This window comes from Dasypus novemcinctus, chromosome 24, assembly GCF_030445035.2.
Source record: "Dasypus novemcinctus isolate mDasNov1 chromosome 24, mDasNov1.1.hap2, whole genome shotgun sequence".
Lineage (NCBI taxonomy): Eukaryota > Metazoa > Chordata > Mammalia > Cingulata > Dasypodidae > Dasypus > Dasypus novemcinctus.
Genome location: NC_080696.1, coordinates 44,478,261 through 44,497,843, shown reverse-complemented (window position 1 = coordinate 44,497,843; position 19,583 = coordinate 44,478,261). Strand labels below are relative to the sequence as shown.

The following is a 19,583-nucleotide window of genomic DNA, read 5'->3' as shown; positions in this document are numbered from 1 at the left end:
TGCTGTGTCATCTCTCCATGTGTGTGGCACCATTCCTGGGCAGGCAGCACGTTTTTCGTGCTGGGCGCCTTACGGAGCACACTCCTTGCATGTGGGGCTCCACTACGTGGGGGACACCCCTGCGTGACACGGCACTCCTTTGTGCGCATCAGCGCTGCGCGTAGGCCAGCTCACCACATGTGTCAGGAGGCCCTGGGTTGGAACCTTGGACCTCCCATGGGTAGGCGGATGCCCTATCTGTTGGGCCAAATCTGCTTCCCAGTTTTGGTTTTAAAAGAAATGAAAACAGTTTTTTGGTGGACCCCTAAAATCTCCTGGGCCTAATAAAGAAATGGGCCCTGGGTAGAGGCATATACAGATAGGAGTTGGCATGTGGGCCTTGTGCTTTGTGGCTGAGGGTGGATGTGGGATACTCCCTCCCCACCCTGCGATACCCTGAAGGATAATAGTAATTACAAAGGTGATGGCTTAGTGAGCACTTACTACCTCTAAAGCATTTTCCATGCTTATCTCATTTACTCCTCACAACAGTTCTTTGAGGTTGGGACTATTCTTCCCACTTTGCAAATAAGAAAACTCATGCTGGGAGAGGGGACTTGGCTAAGGAGTGGTGGTGCAGTGTGCTGGGGGAGGCCGAGATGAAGGAGAATGGGCCCAAGTCTGGAGTGGGGCCTGGGTCACAACAGGTAGCAGCTGCTTAAAAAGATCAATTATTGAGCGTGTACTTGTGGTTTGGTCTTTGCCAAGTACTCACCACTGATGACCTTGGTGTGGCATGGTCGACCCCCAGCTCAGGAGGCCCAGGGTTTTGGGGGCCTGTTTGACACAGGTCCTGGCCAGGGTGTCCTGCCCAACGAGAAGCCCAGGCTTCTTCCTTTGCACAAGGAGGTGTTTCCTGGGACATGGGACTTCGTTGTTAAAATCAGGACAGCTGGACACCCTAAGTCATCTGTGAGTGTAACACAGGCCGGTTGGATGTTTCTCTTGCTAATGACACCAGTGAGCATCACCCTGTCTTAGAATAAACTCTATCCCAAAGGATATTTCCAGGGAGCCAAGTTGACCAATTCAGCTATTTAGGCTGGATGGAATGGCTGACTGATTAAAATGCCTTTGGATGTGGGTAATAGGCTGCCAAATGTATTGGAGAATTACTGAGGGGAAAGCCTAGCATTTGGCCTGCAGACCACATATTTGTTAGTTTGAGTTCTGCCTTTTCAAGCAATGTGGACAGGAAGCTAGTTGTACAATACCTGTGAAGTTGTACTTTCCATTTAAATTTCATTACTGTGAAGAAACTTGTGTCTTCTCTTTGCATTAAAAAAAAATTAACTATGCCTCACAATTTTAATAAAGAAAAATGCATGACCTGTTAAGGCAGTTGGTAGATGATTTTAAGCAATCTAAAAATTGATCATGTTTCTCATGAATACTAGCTTTGAAAAAACAGGGATCTGGATAGGAGAAAGGAGGTGAATCATTTGACTGAAGGAGAACAATACAATGGAGGTATAAAACCTGGCTGGGGGGAAACGGACTTTGGCCCAGTGGTTAGGGCGTCCGTCTACCATATGGGAGGTCCGCGGTTCAAACCCCGGGCCTCCTTGACCCGTGTGGAGCTGGCCCATGCGCAGTGCTGATGCGCGCAAGGTGTGCCGTGCCACGCAAGGGTGTCCCCCGCGCAGGGGAGCCCCACGCGCAAGGAGTGCGCCCGTGAGGAAAGCCGCCCAGCGTGAAAAGAAAGAGCAGCCTGCCCAGGAATGGCGCCGCCCACACTTCCCGTGCGGCTGACGACAACAGAAGCGGACAAAGAAACAAAAGCAGACAAAGAAACAAGACGCAGCAAATAGACACCAAGAACAGACAACCGGGGGGATTAAATAAATAAATAAATCTTAAAAAAAAAAAAAAAAAAAAACCTGGCTGGGTGAGTGTGGCGTTGTTTACATTGTTCCTCTTTGGAAAAGAGTGGAGCAGAAAAGGGGCAGAGAGCAGTGTTTACCTGGGTTTGCCACTTAACAGGGTGGGCAATAATCCTCAATCTTTCCTTGCTTTAGTTTCCTCAACTCTAAAATAGATGTGGTAGTTGGGCAGTTCTGAGAATTAAACATGGTCCTTAATGTAATACAATTAACACAGTTCCTGGTACATAGTAAGGCTCGATAAATGGAAGTTAATTGTTATTATTATTTTTAGAAGGTACAGGGGATTGAACCAGGATCTCATACATGGGAAGCAGGAACTCAACCACTCAGCTACATCTGCTCCCCAATGAGAATTAGTTTTTTTGTTTGTTTTGTTTTTAGGAGGTACGGGGATCGAACCTGGGACCTCATACGTGGGAAGCAGACACTCAACCACGTTAGCTACATCTGCTCCTCTAATTGTGATTATTTTTATGAAAAAAATAATACACATGATCAATATGAACAGGAATCTGAAGGATGCAAAAGGTCAATTAACACCCTTTTCTCTGTCAGTGATTCTCAAACTTGAGCATGCATTAGATCACCTGGAAGATGTGTGTCTGATTCAGTAGGTCTGTGGTGGGCCTGAGAATATACATTTTTAACAAGTTTCCAGGTGGTGCTGCTGATACTGGTTGACTACACTTTGAGAGTCAGTGCTCTGTTTTAAAATTGGTCATTTAAGGAGGGAGGGACGTTGCCTGCTCTGAAGCACCACGCTGGTGAAACAACATGCAGTTAAAGCAGGAGCAGGTGCCATCCTTCACAGCCCCTGGCCCAAAGAAGGCAGAGTGGAAGGCAGCTTTCTGCTTCAGCCTGGGCCAAAGAAGCAGTTTAATTAAATAGAGCTTGTGAACAGCTGAAGTTTAATGAGGGAATACTCAACCACTTGAATTTCTTTAAACCTTGCTCCAAATCAGTGGGTCTGCTGGCAATATCAGCATCACCTGGGAACTTGTTGGAAATGCAAATTTTAGGGCCCTACCCCAGATCTCCTGAATCAGAGACTCTGGGGAATGGGGCTCAGCAATCTGTGGTTTAACAGCCCTCCAGGTGATTCTGATGTGTGCTGAAGTTTGGGAAGCACTGTTCTAAATAATGTATCACTTCTTTAGATACAGAAAACAGAATAGCTAATGTAAATTCATCTCATTTAAACAAAGAATTATGAAAAGCTGCTCTTAAAAATCTCCAGGGAAAGCAAAAGGCCATCTGGTGGCAGCTGCATGAATTGCAGATAAATGCAAATATTGTCCTTGGTCCCCTATGCCAGTGGTCTTTGCCTTGACAGCACATTAGTATTGCCCGGGGAATTAAAGTAGTATACTGATGCCTGGGCCCCACCTTCAGAGATTCTGCTTTATTTGTCTGGGTTGGGGCCAGGCAATGTACTTTTAATGGCTCCCCCGTGATGCTAATGGATTGAGAACCACTGCTCCATGTGATTATATATCTGTTTAATGTCCGTCTGTCCCAAAGGGCTGGAAGCTACACAAGGACAAGGATTGTAAATATTTGTTGAATCAAAAATGAATGACTGAAAGAGACTATTGTGGGCAAGTTGCCAGGATAGGCCTTCTCTAGAGTGCTGGAGAAGAGGCAGTTGGAAACCACTGGCCTGCCCTTGGCCCCTGACTGACAGGGCTGGCCCTCCTGGTGGAGACAGTGGCGTGGATGTGATGTGGGTGTGCGGGCTGAAGCTTGCATGTGTAACTCAGAGAATATCAGTCAGTCCAGGCTGATAAACCTGGGTCAGGGGAGCAGTGAATGATGAAGCTGGAGAGGGGCCTTAAATGGCAGGCTTAGGAGTTTGGACCTTTTCTTCTACTAGTTACTTCTTTTGGGGGCTGTCCCTTCTTTGCCTTGCCTCTCCTCTCCTGGAGCTCAGCTTTAGGGTGGAGAAGGCATAGGGGTCAATTTCTACTGATGCCCACTTTGTTCCCTGTTCAAGACGGTGGCAGAGAGGAAACCCCGAGCTCCAGCTGACACTCAAGAACACATGGACCTTGGAAATCATAATAAGGGGAAGCCATCTTCTTCATTAATTGATTAATGTAATTAAAGAAAGATAAGTATGTCGATGCCGAGCACATTAGAGTTAATTTGTACAGGCAATTAGCTGCGCTCACTCCTTCATGCTAACTGCCTCTGATGTGCTTGCATGCAGCAACCCTGGAGGTCATGCGGGTTCTAACCTGGTGCTTTGGTGCCCCAAAAGAGAACTTGTGCCTCCAGATGGGGCTTAGGTCCAAGCTCTGTGACCTTGGGAAAAGTTCCCCTAACTTTCCTGATCCTCAGCTTTCTTGTCTGTCCAATGGGGATAATTACACTGACCTCACATGGGGTTGTGAGCATTCAAGGAGGAGAGGCAAGTGCCAGGTCCTGGCAAGGAGCAGGGCGTCCTCTTCCTTCTGTGCCCTTCCAAGGCTGACATCTCCCACTTCAGTTCTGGTGGCCAGGCTGGGGCAGACCCCTGCTCTGGATCCTTGGCCAGAGATGCTACTGAAAGACCTTCTTTTCCTGGGCCCTGTCTCCATCCTCACTTCCTCTCTCTCAGCTCTCTCTGAGGTCTTCTCTTCCCCCCGTCTCTCTACATTCCCCCAGGGACAATGTACTCACTCCCAGGGAAGCTTCTAAATCCCTCTCTCCAGCCCACATCTCTCCTGTGCATTTCAATCCAGGGATCCACCTGCCTGTGGAATGCCTTCCACAGGAAACGCCTTTATTTTCCCTGCCCCAACCTCCAAATCACTTTCTAGGGCTTCCCATTTTTGTTATCCTCCTGCCTTTGTCTGCCTTCTCAATGCTACCCTACTCTCAGCTCACCCACCCTCAGGGATCTTCAGCCTTGCTCCTCCTCTCCACTCTGCAGATGCCACCTCCCTCTAGCTACCTGCTGCTACATCTGCTTTCCAGCCCCTCGTCCCTCCATCATCTGCCATGGTCATGGTCCTCTCTTCAACCTGCTTTCCTACCAGGGAAATTTGTCTTGGTTCCAGACCATTCTCTTCTCCTTTTTCCCTGAATGAGCTCCCTGCTGCCCCTCATGCCTTGACTTACCGTTCTCCATGCTTGGAGCACCTTCTTGCCTTCTCAAGCCTTGACCTCTCTTTTGAATTACAGAACTCATGCATGCAACCATCTTCTCCACATTTCCACCTGTCTGTTAAATTCCACATATCAAAAAACTGCCCATGGTCTCTAACCTTCTTCCTTCTTGAGTATTTCTATGTCCATCAATCAGTGACTTGCACCAGAAATCTGGGAGTCACTCCTGAAACGCCTCTCCCTCTCACCTGTCATATCCAATCCATCAATAAGTACTGTTGATTATTTATTTATTTTTATTTATTCTTCCCACCCCCAGATGATTCTCTCATCTGTCTGCTCATTGTTTGCTTGCCTTCTCTAGGAGGCACTGGGAACCAAACCTGGGACCTTCCACATGGGAGGTGAGTGCCCAACGGCCTGAGCCACATCTGCTTCCCGCAGGCTGCAACGTCTGCTGGCTTGTGACTTCTGCTTGTCCAGGAGTCTGCTTGTTCAGGCGTCTGCTTGTTGCGGTGAGTGTGGTGTCTGCTCGTCTTCTTTAAGAGGCACTGGGACCTGAACCAGGACCTCCCATGTGGTAGGTGGGTGCTGAATTGGTTGAGCCACATCTACTTCCACTGTTAATTTTTTTTACAGCTCTATTGAGGAAAAGTTGCGTATAATAAACTGCACACAAAGTGTACAATTTGAAAAATTTGATATACGTATGCATCTGGGAAATCATCACCATAATTAAGATGATGAACCTATCTATCACACTCAGAATTTCCTCCTGCCCCTTTGTAATCCCACCCTCTTGCCCCAGTCCTCCTCTCCCTTGCCCCTATCCCCAGGCAACCACTGATCTGCTGTCCCTATAGTTTAGTTTGCTTTCTCTAGAATTTTTTATAAGTGGGATCATATAATATGTACTCTTTTGTTTTGGGTCTGACCTCTTTCACTCAGCATAGTTATTTTGAAATTCATACATGTTGTTGCATGTATTAATAGCTCATTTCTTTTTATTGCTGATTAGTATTCCATTGTATGGATATAGCACAATTTATTTACCCATTTACCTGTTGATGGACATTTGAGTTGTTTCCAGTTTTTGGCTATTTCAAATAAAGCTGCTTAAAAGATCTGTGTACAAGTTTTTATATGGGCATGTGCTTTTCTTTTTCTTGGTAAAATACCAAGTAGTAGAGTGACTAGATCACATCCTAGTTTATGCTTAACTTTAAGAAATTGTCAAGCTTTTCTCAAAGTGGTTATACCCTTTTACACTCCTACCAGGATTGTATGACAGTTCCATTTTCTATGGCAACACTTGGAATGGTATTTATTTATTTATTTATTTATTTTATTTTTCTCCCCCCCCTCCCCAGTTGTTTGCTCTCTGTGTCCATTCGCTGTGTGTTCTTCTGTGACTGCTTCTATCCTTACCAGCGGCACCGGGAATCTGTGTTTCTTTTTGGTGCGTCATCTTGCTGTGTCAGCTCTCCATGTGTGCGGTGCCATTCTCGGGCAGGCTGCACTTTCTTTCATGCTGGGCGGCTCTCCTTACAGGGCGCACTCCTTGCGCATGGGGCTCCCCTATGTGGGGGACACCACTGCGTGGCAGGGCACTCCTTGTGTGCATCAGCACTGCGCATGGGCCAGCTCCACACGGGTCAAGGAGGCCCGGGGTTTGAACCACGGACCTCCCATGTGGTAGGCAGATGCCCTATCCATTGGGCCAAGTCCGCTTCCCTGGAATGGTATTTAGTTTTAGCCACTCTAATAGGAATTTGAAAAAAGTAGATGTATTTATTTATTTCACTCCACCCCCATTGTTTTTGTGTTCATTGTCTCCTTTCTGTGTCCATATGCTGTGTGTTCTTCTGTGTCTGCTGGTCTCCTCTTTAAGTGGCACTGGGAACCCATTAGAGTGGGAGAGAGGTCCTTAATCTCTTGTGGCACCTCAGCTCCCTGGTCTGCTGAGTCTCTTACTGTCTCTCCTTTGTGTCTCCTTTTGTTGCATCACCTTGCTGAGCCAGCCCTCTGCATGGGTCGGCACTCCATGTAGACCAGCACTCCACAGGGGCCGGCTCTTCACTCAGGCCAACTTGCTGCATAGGCCAGCTTCCCTTCACCAGGAGGCCCTGGGAATCAAACCCTGGACCTCCTGTATGGTAGATGGGAACACAATCACTTGAGCCACATCCACTTCCCCTAATAGGTTTTTTTTTTAATTTATTTTTTATTTTTTATTTATTTCTCTCTCTTTCCTCACCCCCTCCCCTGCTCCCCAGTTGTCTGCTCTTTGTGTCCATTTGCTGCATGTTCTTCTGTGTCCACCTGTATTCTTGTCAGTGGCACCCGGAATCCGTGTCTCTTGTTGCGTCATCTTGCTGCGTCAGTGTGTGCGGAACCATTCCTGGGCAGGCTGCACTTTTTTCATGCTGGGCGGCTCTCCTTATGGGGCTCACTCCTTGCGCGTGGGACTCCCCTATGTGGGGGACACCCCTGTGTGGCATGGCACTCCTTGTGTGCATCAGCACTGCGTGTGGGCCAGCTCATTACACAGGTCAAGAGGCCCTGGGTTTGAACCTTGGACCTCCATGTGGTAGGTGGATGCCCTATCTGTTGGGCCAAATCCACTTCCCCTAATAGGTATTTAATGGCTTTTCATTGTGGTTTTAATTTGCATTTCCCTAATGAGTGATGTTTCATTTGTTTATTTGCCATCTCTATATCTTTTTTTTTAAGATTTATTTTTAATTTATTTCTCTCCCCTTCCCTCTGCCCCCAGTTGTCTGCTCTCTGTGTCCATTCACTGTGTGTTCTTCTGTGTCCGCTTGCATTCTTGTCAGTGGCACTTGGAATCTCTGTCTTTTTGTTGCATGGTCTTGCTGCGTCAGCTCTCCGTGTGTGCAGCGCCACTCCTGGGCAGGTGAGGCTCTTTTCTCAAATGCCTCTCCCGTGGGAAGGAGGTCCAGCCCCTCTACTCTGGGCTCCTCTGAAGGGAGATGGAGTAGGCTGCATCCACCTCACAGGAAACCAAGGTGGGGGTTGTTCTCTTATTCTTGAGTTTTGATAGTATTTATGTATTTGAAATATAATCCTTTATCAAAAATGTGATTTGTAAATACTTTTTCCTAGTCTGTGGCCTGTCTTCCTTTTCTTAATGGTGTCTTTCAAAGAACATAAGTTCTTTTTTTTTTAAAAAAAGATTTATTTATTTATTTAATCTCCCCCGCCCCGCCATTGTCTGTTCTCTGTGTCTATTTGCTGTGTCTTGTTTCTTTGTCCGCTTCTGTTGTTGTCAGCGGCACGGGAAGTGTGGGCGGCGCCATTCCTGGGCAGGCTGCACTTTCTTTCGCACTGGGCGGCTCTCCTTACAGGTGCACTCCTTGTGCGTGGGGCTCCCCTATGCGGGGGACACCCCTGCGTGGCAGGGCACTCCTTCTGCGCATCAGCGCTGCACATGGCCAGCTCCACATGGGTCAAGGAGGCCCGGGGTTTGAACCGCGGACCTCTCATGTGGTAGATGGACGCCCTAACCACTGGGCCAAGTCCGTTTCCCAACCTAAATTCTTAATGTTGATGAAATCAAATATAACAATTGGTTTTTGTTTATGAATTGTACTTTTGGTGTCATACCTAAGAAATTTTTACCTAACAATTCAAATTACAAAGATTTTTTCCAATATTTTCTTCTGGAATTTTTATAGTTTTAGGTTTTATGTTTAGGCTTGTGGTCCTTTTCAGGGGCAGATAACTTTATTGAGACAACACAATTTACCTATCTAAAGTGTATAGTTTAGTGGTTGTGAGTATACTCCTTAGGTTAGATAATCATCACCACTATCTAATTCCAGAATTTTTCATCACACTAAAAAGAAACCTTGTGTCCATTAGCAGTCACTCCCCATTCCCCTTTCACAGGCCGTTTCTGTCTCTATGGGTTTTCCTAACCTGGACATCTCATATAAAAGGAATCATTCAATATGTGGCCTTTTGTGTCTGACTCTTTCATTTCACATAATGTTTTCAAGATTTGTCTGTGTTGTGGTATGTATCAATATTTCATTCTTCTTTATGCCTGAATCATATTCTATTGTATGTATATGCTACATTTTGTTTATCCATTCATTAGTGGATAGATATTTGGGTTGTTTCCACATTTTGACTTTTATGATTAATGCTGCTATGAACATTTGAGTATAAATTTTTGTGAGGACATATGTTTTCAATTCTTTTGTATATATACCTAGGAGTGGAATGGCTGGGTTTTATGGTTACTGTATGTTTAACTTTTTGAGGAGTTGCCAAACTCTTTTCCAAAGTGGCTGTTCCAGCAGGTATGAGGGTTCTAATTCTCTACATCCTCAGTAACACTTGCTATTGCCCATCTTTTTGATTATTGCCATTCTGGTGGATATGAAATGGTATCTCACTGTGGTTTTGATTTGCATTTCCCTAATAACTAATGATGTTGAACATCTTTTTATGTGCTTATTGGCCATTGTATATATTCTTTGGAGAAATGTCTACTTAAATCCTTTGCCCATTTTTAAATTGGGTTATTTATTTTTTATTGTTGAATTGCAAAAGTCCTTTATAAATTCTGGATTCATTGTCCCCAGGGTCTAACATATATATGATTTGCAAATATTTTCTCACATTCTGTGGGATTTCTTTTCATTTTCTTGAAAGTATCCTTTGAAGCAGAAAAGTTTTAAATTTTGATGAAGTCCAATCAGTGATCCATTTTGAGTTACACTCTACATGGATTGAGGATCTTTTTTTTTTATTTAAAGATTTATTTATTTCTCTCCCCTTCTCCCCCCCACTCTGGTTGTCTGTTCTCTGTGTCTATTTGCTGTGTCTTCTTTGCCCCTTCTGTTGTTGTCAGCGGCACGGGAATCTGTGTTTCTTTTTGTTGCATCATGTTGTTGTGTCAGCTCTCCGTGTGTGCGGCGCCATTCCTGAGCAGGCTGCACTTTCTTTTGCATTGGCCGGCTCTCCTTACGGGGTGCACTCCTTGCACATATTAGGTGACCAATACGGAAGTAACTGATTGAATAAAAGAATGGATGAATGAGTGAATGGATGATGTCATTTCATTTCTCTCAGCCCCTCTTCCTTACCTGTGAATTGGGGGTCATAAACTTCAGATCACTGGGTTGTTGGGAGAATTCTATTTAAGTGAGGTTCTGTCACCTGGAAGGTCCTTAGGACTTGGTAGTTCAAGGTCAAATTCAAGCTGAGGGTCCCATCCTCACCCAAGGGGCTTACAAGCTAGAGGCCAGCATACCCAAGTCCTCCACTAGGAAGCCACAGCCTAAGCTCCTTCTGTAGGACAATGAATTGGTATCCAGGCCCCTGAGAGCCAGTGACCCAGGCCTCAGTGTTCCCCAGGTCCCCCTGGAAAAACTGAGGGCCTGCCTCCCCTTAGGAGCACCTGCATGCATGGCCAGCTACCCCATCCCAGGGGGTCCCGCCTTGCTCCCTCTCTTCAGACATGCTGTGTGGGAGCATGGAGCACGCTTTCTCAGGTTCATCTGGATCTGTCTGAGTAGAGGGCATATTTATAGGCCAGGAAATGTCACCTCTCTAAGGATGTCTTCCAATATTTCCCCTTTTGACAGGTACAACTTAGCGGGCTGCACAGAAAGACTTCTCTGCAGTGGGAGCAACATCTGATGTGGGAGTCATGCTGGGGGTGGCGGCTTAGTTGCCAAAGCCCTTTTCCCAGCTCTGGCTCACCTGTGGGCAGCCCCGCCTTCCTGCTGACTGAGGTCGGGGGCCTCTCTGGCCCAGCCAGGCCATCCATGATCCACGGTTTGGTCTTGCAGTCTCATCTTCCCCAGCCTTTGCACCATTTATTGTCTTCTCCCTTTCCTATGGCTTAAGGGTAATCACCAATGCTAATTGGTGTAGGGAGCAGACCAGCAGCTGGGCCTTATGCTAGGTGCTAACATAGGGTCTCATTTAGCCCCCTCAACCACCTCCGATGGTAGACAGTATTATTATGCCCATTTTACTGGATGTGAGAGTTGAGCATGGTGGCAAGGATATCTACAGAAGGCAGGAGTGGAACAGGTCTGCTCGCAGAGCAGAAGTCTTCCAACCTCATCTGGAGCAGGAAGATCTAACTACTTGGTAGGCTCTTGGGGTCAACATTAATAGAGGGAAGGAAAAGAATTGGAAGTAGATGGAGAAAGAAACAGGGCTGTGACACAGTTTCAGTGCAAGCCTCAACTGATCTTATGGGCAATTGGATGGAAAGACTGAGTCATCTTCATTCAAAACAAGTGTTGACAAAGATGTGGAAGAATTGGAGCACTCACACATTATTGGTGGGAATATAAAATGGCACAGCTGCTTTAGAAAGTGTTTTGACAGTTCCTCAAAAAGTTAAACATATAGTTACCATAAGACCCAGCAATTCTACTCCGAAGTACATACACAAGAGAATGGGTTCATACAAAACTTTTATGCAAATGCCCATAGCAGCCTTTTTCACATAGTCAAAATGTGGAAACAACTCAAATGTCCATCCACTAATTAACAGATAAACAAAAAGTGGCACATACGCACAATGGAGTGTTATTCAGCCACAAAAAGGAATGAAGGTCTGATATATGCTACAACATGGATAATCCTTGTCAAAATTGTTTGAAGTGAAAGAAGCCAGACACAGAAATGTTCTGGCATTACACAGTGATGGTTGATACAGAGCTTTGTGAATAAACTAAAAACTACTGAATTTAAAACTCACTTGCATACTTTAAAAAAGTGAACTTTACAGCATGTGAATTATATCCCAATGAAGGTGTTATTAAAAAGAAGAGTGACAGCTCAGAACAAAAACCTCAACAGCAAAAAAATTACAATCCTGTTTAAAAATGTGCAAAAGACATGAAGTAACATTTCACTGAAGAGGATATGCAGGTAGTGAATAAGCACATGAAAAGATGTTCAACATCATGAATCATTTGGGAAATGCAAGTTAAAACCACCATGAGATATCATTACTAACCTGTCAGAATGGCTGAAATATGAAATAGTGTTTATACTGATCAAGATGGTGGATTGAGGATCTTCAGGGCTCTGTTCTCCCATGGAAGCTTTGAACAAACAGTAAGAACTGGCAGAAACATCTTCCTTAAAAATCCAGAAAACAGTTAAAGGACTGTAGAAATGGGGCAAGTACTGGATCAAGAAAAAGTCTACTTGAAAGTGGTAGGATCTTTTGTAGCCCTGACTGGTGCCTTCCCCACCCCTCACCAGCTCAGCATGGAGTCAGCCTGTGCTCCCAGTGTAGATCTCTGGCCCTGGTTCTGGAGGGAGCAGAGTAAGTCTGTGTATATACTTGGAGTTTGTATGTCTGGCCCATTCTGTCTGGTGGTGCTTGAGGGATTCACTGTCTCAGAACTTGCCCTTTGCATGGAAGGCTGGAAGGCAGTTCACAGAACTCTCCCACAGAACACTGTGTGGAGGGAAAGCCAGTTGTGCTGCCTATGGCAAGGGATAGCTGGCTATAGGACATAGCGTGCAGTGCTCAAGGGAGAGAGGAAACTACTTTCCAGGGGAGAGGGGGCATTCCTGTCCTTGTGAAAGGGGGAATTCCTAGGGTCAACTACACATGCCCAAGATAAGATGCATGCAAAGAAAGGACCAGAGAGGCCCAAACGCTTTGACCCAGAGCTATTTTTCTAAACTCTGTGTATAGACAAGTCCTGAAGGTGAGCATTTGCACAGATAAATCTGCAAAGACTGGGAAAGATATTTTCTTTTTTTCCTTCTTTTATTTGTTAGCTCCTGGTAGTCAAAGACAGCTCTGTCATGACACTAAGTGGAAACAAGCTTAAGGAAGCCTCAGAATCTAAATTTCAGCAATGCATTAAAATATCAAAATATCCAGGTTTCAACAAAAGATTACAACACACACACACACACACACACCCATACACAAAAACCAGGAAATAATGACCCAATCTTAAAAGATTAAAGCAGTAGAAACCATCAGTGAGGAGGATCAGGCTTTGGTCATACCTGACAAAGACTTAAAAAACTGATCCTAAATAAATTCAAAGAGCTGAAAGAAAATATGGACAAAGAACTAAAGGAAATCAGGAAAATGACAGATGATCATAAAAGTATGTCAGCAGAGAGATTGAAATTATGAAAAGGACCTAAACAGAATGGAAGACCAAAGTGACAAAAATTAGAAATTCCTTAGAAGGGTTAAACAGCAGATTGGGGCTGGCAGTTATCTAGTTAACTCTAGATAAGACAATTGAAATGATTCAGTCTGAGGAACAGAAAGAGGAAAGAATGAAGAAAAGTGAACACAGCCTTTGGAACCCGTGGGACACCATCAGACATTGTGAGAGTCCCAGAAGAAGAAGAGATAAAGGAACAGATAGAATATTCAAGGAAATAGTGGCTGAAAACTTACCAAATTTAATGAAAGACATGAATATACCCATCCAAGATGCTCAACAAACTCCAAACCAGAAAAAGCCAAACAGACCCATTCCCTGATGTGTTCTAATCAAACTGTTGAATGCCAAAGATAAAGAGAAAATTCCGAAAGCCACAAGAGAAAAGCAATGTGGAGCCTCAATAAGATTAGGTGCTGATTTCTTATCAGGAGCCATGGAGGCAAGAAGGCAGTGGGAAGATATATTTAAAGTACTGAACACAAAAAATTGCCAACAAAGAATTCTACATCTGGCAAAATTGTCTTTTAAAAATGAGGGAGAGATTAAAACATTTCTAGATAAACAAAAGCTGAGGGAATTCATCAACACTACAAGAAGTGCTAAAGGGACTTCTGTAGGTTAAAAGGAAAGGACAATAGACAATTGACTAAACTCACAAGAAGAAATAAAGATCTCTGGTAAAGATAATAACATGGGTAAAGGGAAATGCCAGGACTATTGTATTTTTGATTTTTAACTCGACTTTTTACTTTCTATAAGATCTAAAAGGCAAATGCACAAAACATAGTGATAAATCAGTGATTTTGGACTCATAATCTATTAATGTGTAATTTGTGACAGAAACTCCACTCCATAAAGATGGGTGGTAGAGGTGGTGGAGGGGAATAGCTAACAAATCAAACTAGGTAGTTATAGATTTTAGGCTGTTAAATATAAGCCCTATGGTAATCACAAAGAAAATATCAGAGAATATGCAAACTCATAAAGACAGGAAGTAGAGCACAGGTTGCTGGTGGGGGGAGCAGGGGCAATGGGGAGTTAATATAAAATGACTGTAGGGTTTCTGTTTGGGGTGCAAGGAAAGTTTTAGTAAAGGATGGTGGTGAGGGTACTGCAATGTTTGAATGTGGTTAATCTCACTGAATAGTATGCTTGGAAGGGGTTAGGATGGGAAGCTTTATGTTGTATGTTTCCACAATTTAAAAAAATGGAGAAACTAAAAAGATAATGACAATTAAATGCAATACCTGATACTGGGTGGGATCTAAGAATGGAGGGGAAAAGGCTCAAAAGGGCATTATTGATACATAAACAAAAATTGGAATGTGTATCTAAGCTTCTATCAATGTTGACATCAACTTGGTAACTGCATTTAAGATTACATAAGTGAATATCCTTGTTTGTAGGAAATTTATACAGAACTATTATGTGTTCAAGGAGTATGGTGTGTGCATCCTGCTCTCAATGTTCAGAAGCTAGCTAGCTAGATAATAGACAGATTGATAAAGGCAGAAGAATGTTAAGATTGGTGGATCTGGGTACCTATGGGTGGGTGTTGGAGTTCTTTATGTGGGGTTTGTATTATTTTTGTAGTTGTCCTTTAAGTTAGAAATTATTTCAAAATAAAAAGTTAAAAAAATAATAATACCAAATGCTAGCAAGAATGTGGAGAAATTGGATCATTGATACATTGCTGTTGGGAATGTAAAATGGTACCGCCATTTTGGAAAACAGTTTGGCAGTTCCCTCCAAAAACAAAACCTACATTTATTATATGGTCCAGCAATTACGCTTTTGGGCATTTATATCAGAGAAATGAAAACATGTTAACACATAAGTAAGTTTGCATGACAACCTGGACATGAGTGCTCAAAGCAGTTTTTTAAGCAATAAGCAAATGCTGGAAACAACCCAGATATCCTTTCCTGGTTGAATGGTTAAGCAAATCATGGTATATCCCACCATGGAATACTACTCAGCAATAAAAAGAAAATATTTATACATGCAACAACCTGGATGAATATCTAGGGAATTATTCTGAGTATAAAAATCCAATCTGAAGACTTTCCATAACTGTATGATTCCCTTTATATAACAATTTAAAAAAAATCAATTTTGTTAATACATATTAATAAAACATACAATCTATCCAAAGTGTGAAATCAATAGTATTTGGTATAATGACATAGTTGTGTATTTAACAATTTTTAAAAGACAAAATTTTAGAAATGGAGACTAGGTTAATGGTTGCCAGGGGTTGGGGACTGGGGGGTGGGGGAGTGGGAGGGAGCTGATGTGGTTATTAAAAGGTAAGAGACTTCAAAGTGAGTCAGGAGGCCATTCCAGAGGTTATGCTTATGCAAGTCTCAGCACGATCTCTATGACTGCCAAATTAGACACTACCCCAAACAGCAGGGCTCCTGAGGGCTCTGAAGATACCCAGGCACTATGGTCAGGGCAGATAGCTCACGAGTTTGGTGCCTTGCCAGTGGGCCTTACTTTGGGGTTTGTGCTCCCCAGTGTGACCAAATTCGACTCACTTGTGGTTTCCCTTCACATGGCTCTTAGGTCCCTTCTATTTGAACCTATAGTTGGTGCTGGAGTTGGTAGGTGTACATCCAAGAGACTTGGCTCTTTGGATTATCCATGTGCCAACTGGGCCCTGAGCATCAACAGAGTTGCCACACCTACTCTCCAGTTCATTGGACTCACTTAGGACAACTAACAAGGAGGTAGTGATGGACAACCACCACACCCCACCATACCAAGGAACTGAGAGATCCTACATCTGCAAGCAAGAGAGTCCCATCCATTGGCTGTATGGGACTGAAGCCCTCTCGCAATTAGAGGTGCAGTGGGCATCACCATCCCAGAATGTTCAAGATTGGGGAATGAACTGTGGACTAGAGTGGACTTACTGGTATTCGACTATAGAGTTATTGTGATTCTAACAATGGAAGAACTTATGTCATTGATATGAAGGCAGTGGCCACTGGAGGTTCTGAGGTCAGGGAAAGGGAAAACAGGTGTAATACCAGGGCATTTTAGGGACTTGGGAATTGTCCTGAATGACATTACAACGGAAGATATAGGCCATTATGTATCTTGCCATAACCTACAGAATTGAGTGGGAGAGAGTGTAAACTACCGTGTAAACTATAATCCATGCTTAGTGGCAATGCTCCAAAATGTGTTCATCAATTGCAATGAATGTTCCACAATAATGAGGGATGTTGTTAATGGGGGTAAGTGTGGGCAGTGTGGGGAGCAGGGCATATGGGAATCCCCAATATTTTTTATGTAACATTTATGAAATCTAAATATATTTTAGAAATTATTAAAAAAAAGGGCAATGTGGTGATGGAACTTTTGTGTCTCTTGATGGTGGTGGTAGATACATGAACTCACATATGGGATAAAACTAAATGGAATGAAATATATGCACACATGAGGATAAGTAAAACTGGGGAAATCTGAATAAGACCTGTGGTTGAACCAACATTGATATGCTGGTTGATATGCTTTTGAAAGATGTTACCATTGGGGGAGTATGCATAAAGGGTAAATGGAAGCTCTTTGTATTATTTCTTGAAACTGGGTATGGATCTATAATTACCTCAAAAAATACAAAGTTTAATTTGAAAAACTCCTCTCTGATATATACCTTTACATCAAACATAGTGAGAATGAAATGATGATGGAAGAAAAGAAGGCAGGCAGGCAGGCAAGCAAGAGAGCCAGAGGGAGGGAGGGAGAGACAAAGAGAGACGGAAGGAGGGACAGACGAAAGAAAGGAGGGAAGGAAGGAGGGCAGACAAGCAGGGAGGAAGGAAAGAGGGAAGGAGGGAAGGAAGGAAGGGGTGAAGAGAGGAAGTAAGGGACAGAAGAGAGAAGGAAGCCTCCAGGGAAGGAAGAAAGTAGCATTTGCTATGGATATTCCACATTCCAGAATCCAGGCTCTTTAATACCTGGTTGAAAATGGATATTATTATCTCCATTTAATAGATGAGGAAACAGACTCAGAGTGTAACTGTCCCTATCTTGAAGACTATGAAGAGCCAGGATCCTTCTCTGACTCTCCTGCTTGCCTCTGTCCTTTAGCCAAACACAACCATCAATCAAATGTAGGCAATGACTGCATTACTCAAGAGGAAATTGAAGCCAGACTGTAAGATGCAGTCCACAAAATTCATGATTTCTTCCCCCATCCCCGCCCCTTCTACTTGGTCCCTTTTTCATATGGATCGGGTTTTTATTTCTGCATTTATTGCACATGCAAATTACAGATGAGAGCATCAACTACACAAGTCATTACTCAGAGTAGCATCTCCCCAACTGCCACCGGACGAGAACCGAACAGCTTGTGGTTAATTTGCTATATAATCACTGCCTGTGACAGGGGGGCAGGGCTGTGCCTGTGCTAATATTAGGAAAGGGGAAGCTGAGCAGTGAGGACTCCTGGGGTGTGGGGAGGGAGGGCATTATTGAACCAGGGAGTAAACAAGAGAGTTGGTGGGGAGCCGGGAGAGGTAGCCCTGCCCCAGGCAGAGGCTTCCGGGATGGTCTGCTCCTCCACCAAGGTGTTCAGTGCTCTAGCCCACTCACGCCTCCACGAACAGGCTGACCAGTATCCTCACTCTCCTGCCCTCCGCCATTTTCTGGCCAGTGCCACCTCATCGCAGAGAAGAGACATCGGGATCTGCACACTGCATCCTCTGGAAGGGACCTCTGGAGAATGGGTGATGGGCAGGAGGAAATGTACCGATGGGCAAGAGTTATAGCCACCATACTGGTGTTCTAATAAGCCAATAAGAAAAAAGGCCAATGAGCCAATAAAAAATGGGCAAAGTATGTGAACAGGCAGTTCAAAGAATAGGAAATTTAAATAGCCTTCAAACATACGAAACCATGCCCAGCATTAGTCTTAATAAAAAAGAATGGCAAATTGCAATTACACTGAGATGCCATTTTTTTACCTGCAAGACTGACAAAGATCAAAATGTTTGAAAACATACTGTGTTGACCAGTGTGGAGAAGACAGTCTTCTCAGGGGTTTGTGGGAGTGTAAACTGGCACAGACTCATGGAAGGCAATCTAGCACTCCCTATGTCAAATGTTCCACGTACATAACCACTGACCATACAGTCTACTGATCTAGAATGTAGTTCGCAGATGCACTTGCCTATATAGATGCAAAGTTGGATGTACAGGCTATTCACTGCAGCACAGTTTACAATAACATTACAATAAGATTGGAATCAGCCGGAATGTCCATCAAGTGGGGACTGCTTAAATAAATTACAATGCATCCATACAATGGAAATCTTCATGGCTATTAAAGAAGAATGAAGCAGCTCTTTATGTAAGGATATGAAACAATCTCTAAGATATATTAAGTGAAAAAAGCAAAGTGCTGAACAGTGTGATTGGAATGCAGCCATTTGTGGTTCTTTGTAGAGGATATACTATACACGTAATACATCTAGCTTGTATATGCAAGGGGTGTCTCTGAGAGGATGATAATATTCGTTTCTGTAGAGGGAAAGGAGTTCTGGGGTCTGCGGACAGAGGGAAGGAGGCTCTTGTTCACTATTTATTTGGTTTCCCATTTGATTTGTGTTTCATGTGCCTGTATTACCCATTCTAACTGGTTAATAATATATTTTTTTCAAACTCTCTGTTGGCTCCTTTTGGTTAAGAATCAAATCCCTTGGCCTGACCTCCAAGACCCTTCCGGTTTGACTTGAGCCCATTTCTGCTTTCATCTCCTTCCACGTGCCCTGTCCATACCTGGCACTAGAGTCTGTCAGTGGGGGGTCCACCCCATGAGGCTGCCCACCTCCCCAGAGAGTGGGCAACAGACCAGAGTCCACAGTGTGTTCTAGGATGAAGGATCCTATGGTCCCACAAGTGGGGATCCCAATACACATTAGTATGTTAAAAGCGCTGAGCAGTCCTGCAGTTAAGAAAACAACAAAACAAAACCCTGTTAATTTAGCCCAGTACATCCCTCACTTATATAATCACAGAGCTTTATTTTCCTTGGAACACCTAGGAACATTCCACACAGCTAGTGCTCCAAGGGGGAGAAACACATTGGGAAATGTTCATTTATAGCAATGCCTAGAGGAGTTGTTTAATTCAGAACTTTGGATGGACAGTAAAGGGATTTAGGATGTTGGGACTAATCCATGCAATTTACCAACCAGTTAACTTGGGTTTTAAGTCCTTTACTACTTTAGGAAACACACAGTGTTTTTAGTTGAATAGCTCAGTTGCTCCTTGCCGTGGAACCAGTGAACTCACGATGAGTAGAGGACAGGGAGAGTCTCAGTCCTGCTTCAGGACTTCTCCGACTTTTGTTTGC

General features: G+C 43.9%; 1 non-coding gene across 1 annotated transcript; it reads right to left on the bottom strand.

Annotated features, from left to right (window-relative positions):
• Positions 1–7,906: 7,906 nt before the first annotated feature.
• LOC111764624 (small Cajal body-specific RNA 21) lies at positions 7,907–8,042 on the bottom strand. Its single transcript, XR_002797196.1, has one exon. It is a non-coding gene; the product is annotated as a small Cajal body-specific RNA 21 (non-coding RNA).
• Positions 8,043–19,583: the final 11,541 nt, after the last annotated feature.